Source organism: Cibotium barometz, chromosome 43 (genome assembly GCF_041138505.1).
Source record: "Cibotium barometz isolate CiBa-2024 chromosome 43, ASM4113850v1, whole genome shotgun sequence".
NCBI classification, from domain to species: Eukaryota; Viridiplantae; Streptophyta; class Polypodiopsida; order Cyatheales; family Cibotiaceae; genus Cibotium; species Cibotium barometz.
This window is the reverse complement of record NC_141088.1, coordinates 242,609-257,138: the sequence shown is the minus strand read 5'-3', so window position 1 is coordinate 257,138 and position 14,530 is coordinate 242,609.

Sequence of the window (14,530 nt, the reverse complement as noted above, 5' to 3'; positions counted from 1 at the left end):
GAGGCTCACTTTTTCCTATAAATAGAAGCCTCCCCCTTTGTAAAAGCTTAATGGTGTTTATGCACTGTTACTCTACTCTTGTCCTGAGCCATCTATATTGAATTTTTTAATAATTTAATTATTTTTGGCCTAATACTCTCCAAAGTGAATTGGTGGCCACTATTGCTTCAAACAATAGTAGAACCCTCAATCCCTCAAGCCAAAGGAGAGCTTACAAGCTTCATGTAAGCTAATTTTCTTACTTTGTTTACAAATTTTAATGAAAAATCTATGGTTTTCTTGATTTTTATGTTTTACAAATGATTGAATTAATTCAAATGCTATGCCTTTGATGAAAAGGCCACCCCCTTCTCTTCTTTACATTCCAACCTTTCTTAATCCTAGAAAGATTAACTAAGTGATTAATTAAACTCTTCTTATTGTTTACTCTCTTGAATTTAGAAAATTATGTAGATTAGAGTTCTAAATTGGGTTAAATAAGTTAGGTAAAGAAAGATGAAAATGAGAAATGGTCACCCATACAAAGGAGGTTATGGCAAAATTTTCTAGAATTTTGTAAAAAAGAAAGTTTGTTTTTATGTTTTTCCAAAAGAGTAATTCCCACCATTTTTGCATCTAACAGAAATATTCTAATTACTCCATGTACATATTCACCTATAAATATGCATGGATATCATTGATATTAATTATTACATTTGATTTCTATGCATAGAAAGATGCATAACAGATTTTTTTTTACAACAGTGTTATTCTTATTAAATTTGATTTCTATGCATAGAAAGATGCCTAATGGAATTTTTTTATTATAAAAGTGTTATTCTTATTAAATTTTATTTCTATGCATACAAAGATGCATAAAGCATTTTTTTATTACAAAAGTGTTATTCTTATTAAATTTGATTTCTATGCATACAAAGATGCATAGAGGAATTTTTTTAATTACAAAAGTGACATTCTTATTAAATTTGATTTTATGCATAGAAAGATGCATAAAGGAATTTTTTTAATTATAAAAGTGTTATTCTTATTAAATTTGATTTTTATGCATAGAAAGATGCATAAAGGATTTTTTTTATTATAAAATCGTTATTCTTATGAAAATTGATTTTTATGCATAAATAGATGTATAAAGAAATTCTTTTTATTTTAAAAGTGTTATTCCTATTAAATTTGATTTTATGCATAAATAGATGCATAAAAGGATTTTTTTATAAAAGTGTTATTCCCATTGAAGTTGATTTTTATGCATAAATAGATGCATAAAGAATTTTTATATCAAAATTAGAATTCTCTTAAATTCTATGTTTGAATTCTATGAGTATTTGATAAATGAATAATTAAATACTCTAAGAGAGAAATTTCTATCGTTTTATATTCACACGGATTGTAAAAAGAAAATCAAGATCAAAATATTCAGATAAATGATTAATTTATTCCTCATTGAAATTTGTAACTAATTTAGAAATTAGTTAAGTGAATATTCAAAGAAAGAAATTCAGTAAAATTGTAACTGAATTATCAAACCTTTTCAAGAAAGATAGTTCTCGAACCTTGAATCAGACTACGACCAAGGCCAAACTCTTTCATCAGTTTTGAGGAAAGAAGGTGTGACCAGTTTAGAAAAATACACTCAAAACTCCCGCCAAATCTGAAACTAAGTTTGAGACCCTTCGAATTAATCTGTGGATCAAGGTTATAGAATTCACGGAATTCTGGTATGAAATTCAAAATTCTGATCAAGAAGTTTTGGGGATACTGATTCAAGAAATACTCCTTGTATTCAAAAGAAAATCAAACTGAAAACTTGCATAGAAACCCTGTTTTCTTAAAGGATTGTCTTATGCCAGAATGTTGGAGGGAGTATTTGGTATATGTTTTTCTAAGGGAAGTTTGGTTGCAGTTTAGTTGGCAGGGAGTGTTCAAAGGACGGCTCACACGGCAAAGCCTGCCCAGGTCCTGACCAGCCTCGGTATGGTTGAAAAATGGTGAGCTTCCGGTACGATGGGCAAGGGCCGACAAAGCGGTCCCTGAGTGAATAGATGTGATGAGATGTTATGTGAATCAGACAGATGTGAATGAATGGATGGATGTGATGTGATGTGAATAGATGTGATGAAAATGGATGTGAATGTGTATGTGAAAATGGATGTGAATGTGTATGTGAAGAATGGATGTGGATGTGTATGTGATGAAAATGGATGTGAATGTGTATGTGAAAATGGATGTGAATGTGTATGTGAAAATGGATGTGCATGTGTATGTGAAGAATGGATGTGGATGTGTATGTGAAGAATGGATGTGGATGTATGTGAAAGAATGGATGTGGATGTGTATGTGAAAGAATGTGATGTGATGTAAACAGATGTGATGTGACATGAATATATGTGGATGTGAAGTGATAAATGTGAATGTATGGATAGATGTGGGTAGTCGTACATGTGAACGATTGGATGGATGTGGATGAATGAGATGAGATGTGTATAAATGAGACATGATGTGGAGATGTAATGTGGATAGAATGTATGTGATGGGATGGTGATGAGAATGAATGTGATGGATATGAATGAATGTGATGTGATGGATGTCAATGAATGAGATGTGATGTGAAATGGATGTGATGAGATGTGATGTAAATTGGGATAGATGTGAATGGATGATATGTGATGTGAATGAGATGTGATGTAATGTGATGTGAAACGGGATAGATGTGATGTGAATGAATGTAAGGTGATGAGATGTGGATATGGGTAGATGTGAGTGGATGAGATCTGATGAGAATAAAGGAGGAAAGATGTGAGGAGATGGAAAATGATGAGATTGGATGAGAATGGGAATACATATGAAATGGATGTGGATTAAATAATGTGGATTGATGTGGAAAAAAGTGGAAAGACGAGAGTTCGTTATAGAAACTGTATTTATGACCTGTTTGTAAATGATTGTTTATGTCAAAAATGCTGGGAAACATTTTGATCGTCTTGTGAATGAGGTCGTGGAGACCTATCTGATAAAGTTGCAACAGCTGACGGGAGAGTCAACGGAGGACGTCTCGTGTAGCAAGGTCGACATAGGTTTTAACCAACCTCGGTTCGATTCAAATGGTGAGCTTCCGGTACGATGGATGAGAGACCAAGGAAGCGGCCTATGAGTGAAGCACTAGGTGACCTATGAAGGATCCTAGAGGGTGTTGACCATACGGTGCTCGGGCTCTAGGTCGCTGAAGATACCCACACGTGCATCGTGGAAGATATTAGAATAAGGAGTAAGAGTTGTTTTCTGAATTCCGGCATGGATCTGGTATATTGACCTTGCTGGTCCTCAAAACGGACTGATGGATCCCTAATATGAGACTCAATTCTGTTATGGTACGATACATGAAGTAAATCCCAGATAAAAATTGTTCTATGGAAAAGAATCAATGGCTGTGCCTCTCAATGAGGAAAAAAGCGTTGGTCTCTTTGATCCAAGTGCAAGTCTTTTCCTTGATCTAACTATGGCACTTACGGGTTCGGTCAGATTAGTTCAGTTAGTTAAGACTCTTGACTATGTTAGAGTAAAAATATCCTGGAGGAATCGCCCGTACTTTCCAGGCAAGGGAAGTTTTTCCGGGTTCAATTTTGGAAGAACCAAGGGATTAGTCTCTTGTCCGAATATACGTAGATGAGGCCCCGAGTGAAGGATCCTGCCCCACGCAAGACGTGCTACTTTCGCTGCTAGCACCCTAGGATTGGTTGCGCGGAGGGGACAGGGATCTTTCAGGCTGGTATAGAGACACACACTCACACAAACCCTAGAAGAGAGCACACAAGGTGAGAGACTGAAAATTCTTCTTCTTCTTCACACAACAAAAGATGTCTACAAAGAAGATAAAGTGACTAGCACACATAATAGAAAAATACAAGCGGTCCATAATGTGAACACGCTAAGAGGAGTGTGTAGATGTGGACTAGTCAGTGTAGTCCATCTGTAGAATCTCTAGCGAAGATATGTCGATGCCAGCTACCAGATCCGCCAGTGACATAAATGTCGAATGGTCATGCACTCTCCCTCAAGCTCAACTCCATCTCATGAACTCCAAGCATATCTCAAAATCTATGAAGCTTCTCAGCTCCCAAGGCCTTCGTTGAAGATGTCATCAACCTGATCCTGTGTGCTGACGTAGTCCAAGTCGATGTCGCCTGTGCCAAGACTCTCTCTCTCATGAAGTAGTAATGCACCTCAATGTGTTTTATCTGCACATGAAAAACTGGGTTCTTGGCCAATTGTATACTGCTAAGATTGTCACCGTATATGACAATCTTTCTCTCCACATGCAACCCCAAATCAACAAGTAGCTTGCGTAACCAAGCTACCTCACATGCTACCACCATAGCTCCTCTCTACTCTCTATACTTAACAAGGCAATTGTGGGTTGCTTCTTGCTGCTCCATGTCACAGCAGCACTCCCCCCACTGAAAACATAAATCCACTGGTAGATCTCCTTTCTGAAATGCTACCTGCCCAATCTGCATTTGTGTACCCATATAGCTCCAATGGTACACCTACTACATAAAACAATGCATAATCAATAGTGGCCCTCAAGTATCAAAGTGTGTGTCGCACACTGTCAAGATGTGGTTTGTGCAGAACCTGCATAAACTAGCTCTCTAAGCCAACAAGGTAGCTCAAATCTAGCTTGCTGATCATGACATAGATCAGACTCCCCATAATCTTCTTATACATAGTAGAATCCTCCAACACATAACCTGCATCTGCACTAAGCTTGCCATTTTGATCTAATGGCACCGAGATTAGCTTACAATTAGCCATCTAATACTTGGACAACATGTCCAATGCATACTATCTCTGTGATAGCCAAATACCCTCAGGTGTGTGAATAACCTCAATTCCCAAAAAGTAGCGCAGATCTCCCAAACCCTTCATCTCAAACTTTCTTTTGAGAAGACCTTTCACATGCTCAATCTCTTCAAAGTTGTCACTCCCAACAATAAGATCATCTACATATATGGTGATGATCACAATACCCTTATCACTCTTGCGTACATACAAAGAGTGATCTGCATCTGCTGCCATATGAAAACCACTAGTGAGATACTCAGCAATCTTGTCATGCCATGCTCATGGAGCTTGCTTCATCCCATACAAGGCCTTACAAATCTTACACACATACTCTAGGTGACCTATATCCTCAAAACTTGGTGATCCATATACACCTCTTCTTGCAAGTCACATATACACCTCTTCTTGGTGATCCATATACACCTCTTCTTGCAAGTCACATGCAAGAATGCATTTTTAACATCCATCTGATGTAAGAACCAGCCTTTAGCTGCAGCCACTGCAAGAATGCATTTTTAACATCCATCTGATGTAAGAACTAGCCTTTAGCTGCAGTCACATGCAAGAATGCATTTTTAACATCCATCTGATGTAAGAACCAGCCTTTAGCTGCAGCCACTGCAATCACGACTCTCACAATTGCCATCTTTGCAACAACTAGGGCAAATGTCTCCTCATAATCAATCCTATGTGTGTGCATATCCTTGGCTACCAATCTAGCCTTGTACCTGCCTATGCTACCATCACTATTATGTTTCACCTTATACACCCACTTACAGCCAATAGCTTTCTTGCCTTGAGGCAAATGTCTCCTCATAATCAATCCTATGTGTGCGCATATCCTTGGCTACCAATCTAGCCTTGTACCTGCCTATGCTACCATCACTATTATGTTTCACCTTACAGCCAATAGCTTTCTTGCCTTGAGGCAATGGCACCGAATCCCAAGTCTCATTTCCATACAATGCATCCATCGCCTCATCCATAGCTTTCTCCCAGCACACATTTCAATGGCCTCATCAAAACATGTGGATTCTACACCTTGCACAACTTTTGCCATATATGCATAGTGATGTGCCACATAACCATCATAAGTCAACCTCTGCATAGGATTTTTTACTCTTCCAGATCTTCATAACTTTGCATTCATAGCTTCCATAGCCTTCTTCACATCAGGTGTCCTCATTGCTAGAATCCCAAGCTCCTCATCAAGGCTCATCTCCGAGCCACTAGAATCTCCATCAACAAGAGAATGCCCTACAGAAATGTCAGGCATACCAAGGGGCTCAACCACTTTCTCTTTGCCTTTATGTGATGTACCAACTACATTTTCAGGACTGGTATTATGGCGCAGCCTGCCACTCTATGGTCTATCAACAGAACCGCTAGATGAGGACTCTCCTGGTCCACTCAAGGGAATACCCAATAAACACACATTTTTGTGCTTTTGGATCCAGCTTGGTACGTAACTCATCAGCACATGCACATATGCAATACATCCAAAAACTTTCAAGTGAGACGAATCAAGTTTCTTGCTAGTAAACTTCTCCTCTAGCATTACATCATGTATGGTTTCAGTAGGAGTCCTGTTCATGATATAAGCTACTATAGACGCAGCCTTAGCCCAATAGCTATGTGGCATATTCTTCTCAGCCATCAATGCTCAAACTATCTCTGCGATGTGCCTATTTTTTTGCTCTCAGCAACTCTATTTTGCTACAGAGTATGTAAATTATCTCTGAATGCTATTCTTTCGCAAGAATTCAGAGAACTCATTGGAGAATTATTCTCCCTTGTCTTTTTCAGCCCCATAACTCTGAAATTCTAAAAATGAGTGAACACTTCACTCTTCTCCTTCATGAAATACACCCACACTTTCCTTGTGTGGTCCTCAATGAATGTTACGTAGTACCTACAACCACCCATAGACATAGTCTTCGTAGGACCCCATACATCTGAATGGACAACATCTAGTGCATTCCTGCTCACACTTCTATCATGTGGAAATACATGTTTTGTTTGCTTTCCAAATTGACATGCTTTACAAACTTTCTGCATACCTTCAACTTTAAACTTAGGTAGCCCTGTCCATAATTTGTTTAGTTTCCATAATGTGGAAATACATGTTTTGTTTGCTTTCCAAATTGACATGCTTTACAAACTTTCTGCATACCTTCAACTTTAAACTTAGGTAGCCCTGTCCATAATTTGTTTAGTTTGCATAGACTTCATTCTTTGCACATTGACATGCCTAATTATTTATGCCAAATGTCTGTATCTGCAACAACTCCTGAACCATTTGCAAACATTGTAGCACTCACTTCAGGTATATTCACATTCAATGTAAACATTTTGCCCACCCTGTTGCCTTTTGCAACCAACCTGCACTTATCTTTAAAGTCTCCTACATAATAGCCATCAGGGTTAAACCGAACCTGTAAACCTTGCTCAATCATGTGGCCCTAACAAAAACCAGATTCTTTGTAATCTTTGGAACATGAAGTATATCTGCAAGAAGGTACTTCACCTTACCATCCTACATAGACAATGGCACATCCCCAACATGGGCAATTGGATGAGTAGTGTCATCCCCTGTTTCAATAACACCTGGTCTTTCAAGACTCTTCATTTCCTTGAACCACTCACCATGACTAATCATGTGGTTTGAAGCACCTGAATCAACATACCATACATCATCCTTACATGCTGCTACATCATTTCCAGACACAGCATTAACCACATGTTGCATAACAACAAACAACCTCTCATTATCCTCATTATTTTTGCTAGAGGATGCATAGTTGTTTTGCTGCACTTTTCCATTTCGCATGTCACTCTACCTTTTATAGCAATCTGCGTGCACATGCCCAGGCTTACCATAGTAAAAATAGCCTTGTGTATCATTATGCTACCTTTGCTAATAAACATGACCTCCTTGACTCCCCATGCCTCTAAACTAGCCTTTTTCACCTATATGTTGTTGTTGTGAATCCTTGGATTGTTGCTGCTTACTGTCCATAATTCTGATTACATGTTCGGCCATCACCGTAGCCACGTCCATGACCTCTACCTTGTCCTCTACCTGCACTTGTGTAGAAGGCATGCTACTCTGAATTGTTTCTATTTTTTGTGAATATTGTTGATCTTCACCCAAGTTCTTCTTTTCAATAATTAACATTGACACCAAATCTGTGAAGTTGGGAATGTTCTCCCAAGACGTCTTGAACGCCTTGTATTGTCGCCTGAGACCACGCAGACACGTCTCCACCTTATCTCATCATCATCAATAGAAACACCAAATTGATGCAAGGGATTCCACAATTCCCTTGATCTTCAAAGCATAATCATTCACAGATATATTCTTCTTTTCCATAGTATGAAGCTCATTCTTCAACTGAATTTTTCATGCCTTGGTGTTGGTTTCATACAGCTTCACCAAGGTGTCCCATGCCTCCTTAGGTGACTTGGCATCCTGTATATGCCCAATCAAAGTGTCCTGTATGCTGATAGAAAGCCAATACATGACTTTCCTTGCTCCTTGATTCCAATCCTTAAACTCAGCTGGATTAATCTTCGGTATCTCCGGTGCCTTCTCATGTTCACCTTCAATGTAGTCCCACTAACCTTTTCCCATCAGGAAATTTTTCAATCTAAACCTCCAAGCATGGAAGTTTCTCTTGTCAAGCTTCTCTGCAACAATTTGGTTTATTCCATCATTTGACATCTTTTCTGTAACACAAATTTACCAGCAAACAGCACTCTTGCTTGACCTGCACAAACTGTTGTATTCTCTACAATGGTACTATACTACACCCAAATTGTCGCAACCAATGACCTTACTTTGTATACATACACCCAATGGCAACTTTGAGACCTCTTTGTAGCACAAGCAATCACCCTTCCTAAAGTTCTAAATAGAGTTCTGTAGAGAATCGAAACTTACCCGTGCAGTGCTGGCATTAGGCAAAATATGGACTCTCATTTTTGCCCCTTAAAGATTTCCAACCTTCTCTCTCTAGAAAAATGGGCTTATGGTGAAATTTTTACAAATCAACTCAAAAGTGAGCGGAGTTTGGAAATTTTGAATCTACTCTTAGCTTTCCAATGATATATAGCATGATGGACAATTTTGAATATTAAGGAAGTCCCCAAATTGGTGATGACATGGCATGTATTAACTTCTATGACAGTAAGCGTAAATGCATAATTAGTTCCATGGATCTTGCTCTGTGCTAACCATGGTAAACTCCCTCTCATTATGTAAAAATGGAAGTCTAATTAGAACAACCAGGTACAGCATCACGTTTAGCACCTGGGAAAGGTACAGCCCGACTACTATAAGGTACATCAACTAGAGTTATAATCATACATAGATGAGTCTTGGCTAGTACAACCATTCAATTGTCCACTTCTAGTAGATGTAATTAACCCAATTCCAGACCATCCTCTGAAATCGTATAACTATCAAAAGTTAATGACTATTCATCGAAACTGTTATAGTCTGAATACTCATAAGGTTGGTCGACCGACGTTCCTGCAAACAACTCTCCATGCCTATTAGCACTTGAAGAGTATATTATTATTTTTCTAGGTCCTTCTCGAGTTTTTCAGGGATAGACCGTCACACTCTGGTGGATCGAACGGTGATATTCTCGGGTAACATGCCACACCATCACCAATTTGGGAACTTCCTTAATATGCAAAATTGCCCATCATGCTATATATCATTGGAAAGCTATCAAAGAGTAGTTCCAAATTTCTAAACTCCGCTCACTTCTGAGTTGATTTGCTAAAATTTCACCATGATCCCATTTTTCTAGAGAGAGGAGGTGTAGAAATCCTTAAGGGGTAAAAATGAGAGTCTATATTTCACCCAATGTAAATGCCTGCAAACTGAAAAACGGAGGTCCAGACGCACCCGAAATGCGTTTTCAGCCCTAAAAACCTTGTCCAATAGGACTGGTGGTTATAGTGGAGGGGAAGCCCTCGATCTTCTCACTATCCTTCTCTTGCAAAAGAGGAGTTTCCTTTAGCTCTTTAATAGTGGGGAGCGTGTGGAAAGTCCCCAATAGCTATCATCCGAAAGGGACACTCTCCACCCTGCTTGTCTAAGCAGTATCATAGGAGGTCTTAACATTGTTTTAATATCACATGTTGTATTCTTTTTCTAAGCTTTAAGTATCATTTGGGTTAGAGAAATCGTGTTTTGTTGCCTATGAATGCAGCAGCAATGTCGATCGACCCGCACAAGATCCCGATGTGGCCAATCAATTGTCCATTATAAATGAACGATATGGGCAGCAAGCTTAGTTGCAATTTACACAAACACATGTATGGTTCCATCAAACCTTTTCACAAACACAACGTTAATATTTTATGCATCATATTTGTCTTATATTTTAATCTTATATGCATGCGGGCTTACAGCCAGGACAGTTGATGCCATGGGAGCAGACTACTCTACTTAACTAGTCGAGGTCGTGGGGAAAATATATCCCACTTGCTCAGTCAGGGCAGACCACGCCTTTAATAGGCGCGAGGCCAAGTGGTGTGGGGCCGAGTGGTGTAGGCCCATCACGATATGGTTATGATGAGCCTACACCACCTTCCTCTACTAGACCCACCCCCGCTCCCTCATGTCCATCTTCACCGCCACCACCACAACGTAGTAGGTAGTCTGGGGGGTAGTAAACATGCTAGCGGGGGGGAGCTGACTACTTTTGCTTTGGCAAAAGCAGCATTAGGTCTACCGATGCATCTCTCCAACAAGGGGGCTCTTCATCTACACATTATGAGCCAGCCTCCAAGAGACCCATTCCACTGTGTAATCCATGCCTCCTGCCATACACCATGGATGCGGATGGTGCCCTTGTGTGATGGATGCACAAGGAAAGCAAGTCATGAATCGTATGCATGTACTTGCAAACCTGGAGTTTGTAAACTCCTTCAAAAAGTGGAAAGCACAAGATGGACTTTCTAAGCAATATGTTATCGATGTGCTTAAGTCAGAGTTCCCCATACCACATGCGAGTCTATGCTTCTCCGAGGAGTGGATGAAGAGGCGCATTAAGCTTTTGCTCTCTAATAGGAGAGAAAACATCAAGAGAGTATCAAAAAATAATTTGGAGAAGCCTAGTGTGTGTACGGTCGAGGAGTGGAGGCACGCACGCAATTTCGTGAGAAAGCACGTAGGTGCTTTTCAATAACATGTGGCAGCAAGTGCTTCTCGACTACAGAAGCGAGGGGCTTTGCACTTCGGCTCCGATGGGAAATCCTCCTTTCTTACTCATTTTGTAAGTATCATTTCTTCTCTCCTTTCGTTTCGTTTTGTACTATATTGTTTTCTTGAAATAATTGTATATTTTCTTAATTGTTTTTTTGTAGAGAGAGGTTGTTGGGTGTGACCCAACAAAGTAAGAATATGACTGGGTATAGAGCCCCCCCGTCTGCAATTGTGAGCGTGGATGCGTACGTGAGGTGTACGCTTGGATGAGTCCATTTTGGGGAGACTCAAGCTGATGAGGTAATGTGTTGCCTAAACCATTATCTTTTCTATGTCTATCTGTATTTTAATGCTCTTGCTTACCTTACGCTTTATGGTATGTATGCAGAATGAAGGGAAAGAAGAAGAGAAGGATCCAGATTATCAGCGTCGCCTCGTGAAGCAAGTGAAGAGGAGGAGGAATCGGATGATGAAGATCACTTGAAATTCGATGAGGATTCCAGTTAGACACCCACCTCTTCATACCTCTTCATTGTAAAAACTTCATGTATATATGGCCAAAGGCCCAACAAATTTCTAAAATATAATAATTTTTTGGGCTCAATTGCGTTCTCCACAATGTATGTGTTTCTTATATTTGTGTTTGTGTTACAAATTTGAAACTAACTCTGTTTTATTTTTCTTTTAAAGAGCTTTGGCAAACTGGGGAGTCCTGTGCAGACTCCCTAGTTTGCCCCAGCCCTTTTTTGTTATGTAGAGCAGTCGCTGCTCAGTAGGGAAAATATAAGTCACTGTGCTGAATGAGCAACAAACCCGTTACAACAAAAATAGCAGTGTTTCTAGAAGCAAAAATGACCCGACACCTAGTTGCCCTTCTAGTTATAAAAATGCTGCTATTTTCGTTGGCTAGACCCTCATTCTGTTGTAGTGCAGGTCACCTTGCCAAGTTATCCCACATGAGCTATCATAGCTTTATTGTACTCTCCTCATGTAAAAAAGGACCATTTCAAGGCAATCCAAAATGTAGCAAGTTATCAAACCTTTCTATGAGTACAAGTCTCAATCTTGTAACCTAATTGTTCTTGAGTCTTAATCTAAATTAGCTTAGTTCATTCATTATGTTTGTTATTAGGTATCACCCACCCTAGCTTAGCTTAGCACTAATCACATGTTGATTAAATTAGGAAGCGTCACAGAGAGAAAGAAAACGAATCTACATAATGATGAAGAAGCAATGATACAAACAGCCCTCTGCAAGGGGTGGTCCCCCGTAAGTGCGGGCATGATGAGAGAGCTCTTTGGTGTTAACTATGGCACTAAGCTCAAGAAAGCTCTCTTGCCAAAGCCTGACACCCCTAGCTGGCAAGCTCCCAACCAACTAGTCACGTGTCCATGTGGAACCAAACACCCACAACTCATCATCCTAAAGCACAATCTTTAGTCAATCATCGGCTCCAAACTGCTGCTCCACTGGTACCTACCTGTACCCAATAAACCTGTACACCTGCCATGCATCCTGTTCCCATCCTGCACTGAGCAAGTGCCTGTGAACCTCAACACAACAGCTCTCGTCACCAAGTGACCTAGCCTGCCTCTGCATGAATGCCGATATCAACCTGTACACCAAGCTCCCAAATCAATGCTCATCCTAGGGATGAAGACTCTTGTACCTGTACCTTGTAATCCAAAAGGCCATCTGCCTGGGGAATAGAAGTGGCTCACCTTGCCAACAAGTAACCACATCCCCCTCTCAAAGTGAACACCCTGAGAACCTAAAGGAAACACCTGTACACCAGCAAAACTATGCTGAACTAGCACAAACTCATAGACCCCCTCTGCTATATCGAGAAAGGACTATCTTCCACACACACCTCGAGGATGTGAATCCAAGTGTGCACCCATGAGTCTAAAAACTCTGACAAAGCAAAGATTGGCTGAGCAAGGGCTCAAGGCCATGTGGGAAGGCACCATTCCTGAAAAGAACATCTGCCTCGAGAAACGTAGATGAGATAATTCAAAAAACGCTGTTGTAAACAACTGACAGCATGTGTACCAAGAAGAAGAGAGGGAAGACGAAAACACAGCACCTTCAGTACCTCCTCTGGTTGCCCCAAATTTGCAGAAAACGTAGCACATGTATCTCCCCTACTCGCTGCCCCATATCTGCAGAAAACAAAGCACGTGTATCTTCCATACCTACTGCCCCATATCTGCAGAAAATGTAGCATTAGGGGACTGACCTCCACCTCTTCACAAGCTGCCATCACTTAGCTTTAGGGGCTGTCGACAACACCTTCTCCAAAGAAAAACGCAGCCAGCATGTCAGAACCTCCTCTGGCCGCCCTAGACCTGCAGAAAACGAAACCATCACAGTTTCTTCTGTGGTTCCCCCCAGACCTACAAAACGCTGCCATTGGTGTGGCTGCCCTTCACCTACTTACAAGGGTAGAAAATGCAGCCGATTTAGGGTTTAGGGTTAAGGGTACCTCCTCTGGCCGCCCTAGACAAAGACCAAAATTCTCCCTCCTCCTCTGCAACCAGCAATATGAAAAAATGCAGAAATCCTTCTCTCTCAAAAAAAACACAGAACACCTTCTGTAGAAGAGCCTCAACTCGGTGCTCTGATACCATGTCTAAAGTGTGCAACGAAAAGCGTGAGACATAGGCACAAAGAGAAAGAAAACGAATCTACATAATGATGAAGAAACAATGATACAAACAACCCTGTGCAAGGCGTAAGTGCGGGCATGATGAGCAACTCCTCTGAAGGAGGACCCGGGCCTAGAAGCCCCCGTCAAGATATCTACAAGTGAGAAAGAGCCTGGCCTTATATAACTCCTACAGGAGGTGGCCCACGGGCTCCAGAAAAAGGACCCACGACTGGAATAAAAATAAACATGTTTACAAATGGGTGGCCAACCCTACAACCAAGGGCTTGAACATGAGGGAAAAATATGGTGCTACCAGGGATAAATCTGGGCACCCCTAATACACAACTTGGGCACACTACTAGGAGATGAATAATGCTAACAGTTTTTACCCCATCATATGATTGTACAAGGATTCCCTTTGAGATGCAGTTGAATAATGATAGTAGTTTTTTTTCCCTGTTTCATGAATTTTGTTCACCTTTGTCGATGCTTTGGAGCTTCATCTCTTTTCTCTTAGTCTGTCTCACTCTGTTCCCAGTTTGCAAGTGTGGTGTGCTTCAGTGTCTTGTTTCCCTAGGTGGGTGTGTGTAGAGTACTTTGCCTTAGTCTAGAGGGAGGGACCCGGGGTTTGCTTGATGGGTTTGAGCTATGGATGTTGAGTTACGTGGTGTTAGTTGAGGATAGCTTGTGTCTTAGTGAAGATGGTGTGGAACGCTTGTGCCTGAAATCCACTACTCGAATTGCAGATTGCACCACTTGAGGATTGGGCAAACATAATATTAGCCACACATATGTGAAAGACGGGCCTAATCAAAGT